The following is a 4,410-nucleotide window of genomic DNA, read 5'->3' on the forward strand; positions in this document are numbered from 1 at the left end:
GAGAGAGAACCCTTACAAGATTTGTGTAAATGTTCCAGACTTTTCCACATGTTTTTCCAGGATTTATTTGGGAAATAGCAGATTGTAGATCGGCTATTTTAAAATAGCCAATGTTTAAAGTGCTCTTGGCCCAGGTCGCTTCTTTTGGGCTTTTTTTTGTAAACCAGGTTGCTTATTTCACTTTCTCTCACAAAATCTGGCAACTCTTGTGTACACACACACACACACACACACACACACACACCCTGCTGGGTCAAATGAGGGGTGTAACTTGATACTACACCCCTACTTTGGCAACATCTTTGGCAACATCTTTTAACAGTAAGTTAAAAAGCTAATTTACACACACACGCACGCGCACGCACGCACACACACACACACACACACACACACACACACACACACACACACACACACATAGACAGGCAGGCATGTATTCAGTGAAGGAATTATATAAGTCACAGAAAGTCCAACAGTATTCACAAAACCATCAGAAAATCAACATTTATTAGATTTAATAGATTTATTGTCACAAGGATGTTGTACATGCACTGTGAAAAACTTGGGGAACAATACATAATAGTACTAAAGTTATGACAGCCCTAAAAGCCATTTCTATCATAAGGTTGACAACACACTGAATGTGATTGATTTAGTTGATTCATGATTTTTGTTTGGGTGTCTGTACCTAAAGCAAAAACCTTTTATAGTAATTTCTGATTTCACATGCAATGAAAGAAACATTTACTCTAGAAAATGAGAGTATCTTCTCATGAGATGCATTACAGACAACAACATCTTCCTCTTCTCTCATTCTGCAGCGTGTGAGCAGCAGATTTGATAGCCCTGAAACATGACTGTCATACCATGACAGTCATGGTGCCGAGTCCCCCTGGTCTAAAGTTGTGTTCGATTTTTTCACATTGCCATCTCTCACATAAACATAAACGTTCAGATTTCAAATATAAAGTGCTTACCACCGAGCCACGGATGTTACAAGGCGATGCGGACCGCGATGAGTACCCGTATCTCCCGTATTGTTCAATAAAAAGCATTTTAATCCCATCGCCGGCCATTTTCTTTTTTCTTTTTTTTTAGTTTTGTAATGTATCAGAGTGCAATACACCTCCCAACCATTAGTGTCGCATGGTTGAAAGGATCGGAGACAATTTGGAGAAAATGGCCGGCGATGGGATTAAAATGCTTTTTATTGAACAATACGGGAGATACGGGTACTCATCGCGGTCCGCATCGCCTTGTAACATCCGTGGCTCGGTGGTAAGCACTTTATATTTGAAATCTGAACGTTTATGTTTATGTGAGAGATGGCAATGTGAAAAAATCGAACACAACTTTAGACCAGGGGGACTCGGCACCATGACGCTTGTATACAAGCGTCATGTGAACCATGGCTACAGATTTGACAGCATGATTGCATGCTGCAGATCTCAACTGTTCTGTTTCTGGCTTTGGGAGATGTCCATACATCCATGATCCATCCATCCATCTTCAACCGCTTACCCGGAATCGGGTGGCGGGGGTAACAGTTCCAACAGAGAGCTCCAGACTTCCATTTTCAGTGTTCACAATATTGATAAACAGCTCTTCATCATAAGTGCTATTTCTGTTTAATGCCATTACACCATTACAGTGTTATTTTTGTGAGTGAATGCATATAAGTGAGTTCAAGAATGTAGTATTTTTGCATGTGCGTGTGTTTGTGTGTGCGCACGTGTGGTGTTGTGTCAACTTGTGTGCAAACGTGTGAGTGAGAGGGAAAGTGTGTGGAGACAGAGGTTTATTGGCAGCCCGTTAATTCAATTGAGAAAGCGGATACTGAATCTCAGCCAACCAATACTCCCACGCACGCACCGTCCCCATCTTCACACCAAGCAAAGGACCTTAAAATGGCAGCGGGGTGATGATATTGATTGTCATGGTAACCTGTGAAGAAATCAGATGCATCAGACTAAGTGATCCCTTGTTGGATTCAACACATTCAGGCTTTCCGACCACACCAGAGAAAGGTAGAGAGAGAGAGAGAGAGAGGAGAAAGACAGAGGTTTATTCAAGGGAGACATTTATGTTCCCGGTTGCCACCCACCTTTTCCACCTCCTGTTATTTTTTCTCTCCTTGTCTAGTCTTGTATTTGATTTAATATGATCCCTAGCAATCAAAAAGGACACTTGAGTGGTGCGGGAAGGAATGGATGGTACTGATGCTATGAATGCAGAAAGGAGGGGAGGGGGATGTTTATCTCTAGCAGTGGACTCTAGCTCTGTCTCATTCCCTCTCTTTCCCTCCCTCCCCACTTAGCTCTCTCTCTCGCTCTCTCTCTCTCTCTCTCGTTCTCTCCATCTCTGTCCCTCTATTTTCCTCCCCCTCCCTTAGCTCTCTATCTCTCCCTCCAACTCCTCCATTCAAAGGGAGGAGGAGAGACTAAAACATAGTTTTTTATAACCACATGTTGCTGAGCTGATTGAATTGCTGCTACGGGCGAACCTACTGTCCTCCTCTTTGTGTTTTTACCTCCTGTTCAGAGCCACTGACCATTGCATCAATTGTCACCTGTGGCAGCATCTTGTTCCCTCACCAGGGGCAAATAAGAAAACAAGGGGTAAGAAGAGAGGCTGTGGAACAGGAGGATATCTTTCATGATAAATGGACTTCTGAAACAGAGAAAGATCACTGATACATCCAGTTGAACCCAAATGAAAGGTAAGATATTGATGCGGATGCTGATGATATCAGATGCTTTATTAATACTATGTCTCTCTGTCTCTCTACTGTCATGTGTCTAGGAATTGACAGCTCACATTATATATCACAGATATGAAAAAATAAATTGGAAAAAAAAAGAAGAAAATCAGTCGGCATGGCATTGATAAGTCTTGCTTCATTCACCAAACTGTGCCAACAGGTGGTCGTAGTGTGTCTACTGACACAAAATGTTGAAAGTGGATGGTTTAGTGGCCGTTTAGCTCCCCTGATGGGCTCAGTATGATTCATAAGACTGAGCCTTCCAGGAGAGGGGAGCCCATGGGTCTTTCACTTTGTATGATGATTACTACAAGCTGATATAGGCTACAGTACAGTAGGCGGTAGCTGGCTTGGAAGAAAAATGAACAAAAACTAAACAAAAAGCAGAAACTCAGCTACTTCCTGAAATCAGGTAATTTTAAAGGAAGATCAAAATCAAAATCAACTAAAATGTAACGTTTTAATTAATATATGTGTTCTTTTTGATTTTATACAATTATTATCTACACACTATGATTATTCATCTGACAGCATATTCTCGTTGTGGGAGTTGAGGAAATATTTCCAGTCAGCTGTGCTTGAAATGTTCTAAATTACAAATGTTTCTGCAGCAACAGATAGCTCTCTTCGAGGGAGAAAGTACTGCACACACGATGGCACTATATTCACACAGTCAGCTGGAGCTTCTCAGACTGCATGACCTTTTCTACCCCATAAATTACCATATGTTCTCAGAAACCCCACTTTGACTTTTAATATGTCATTTGTCAGTCAATGATGGGTCCTCAAAGACCCTTCATTTAGCTGGATTTCTATGTAGCCCATAGACTAGAGTATGGGTCTGGCAGTTGTCACATCTTGTCTGGAGCCACTTAGGCCTATTTTAATGTTCAAGTTCAACGTCATTAAAATTTCATGGTTTCCAGTAGTTCATGGTCTTATAGGTTTTTTTTTTATCACTCCTTAACGCCTCAGGCAGTTTGGAGAGATCATCGGTTAGTCTGCAGGAAAGCAAGCAGAGCTGTCTCTATGGAAATTGCTTTCGTCATAACACTTCATGAAGGCAGTGTTGAGGCTTTGGTCTTCCAGAAGAGATATAGGTCCCCAGATAACGTGCTGGTCAGATGATATTTATTTTGGAAACAAACCCGAGAGATGCAATTTATTATTTACCCCACACCATGAGCCATATTTTACCTGAGAATGATTGATGCCCTTGAATATTTATCTTCTGCATTTATGGCAGTTTTTAAATAGCCTAGTTTCCTAATTATGTTAAATACGTACCTTCATGAATATGTGATATATTGCAGTTGTGCTATTTCGTAGGGTTCTTTTAGAGAAGCATTGGCTACCTGTGTGTCCCCTATGATTCTATGGAGAAAATTTTTGAGGTAACCATGGTTATACAACTTTTGAGGCACTGAGCAGGCAGATGGGCAGCCACATTCATATTGCTTCAGTGGCCCATATTGGCTTTGATGTCATGTCTCGATAACAATGCATGGGATAAAGAAGAAAGGGGAGCTTTCCACAAAGGGCCGCTGTCTAGTTTTGCATCCTGAATTAGCATGTCATTATATGATGCATTTGTTCTTTGTCTCACTTCATGATGGGTGTCAACAAAACAGAATCCTAAAACCAGCACC

Source organism: Gymnoscopelus braueri (genome assembly GCF_963280865.1).
Source record: "Gymnoscopelus braueri genome assembly, chromosome: 12".
NCBI classification, from domain to species: domain Eukaryota; kingdom Metazoa; phylum Chordata; class Actinopteri; order Myctophiformes; family Myctophidae; genus Gymnoscopelus; species Gymnoscopelus braueri.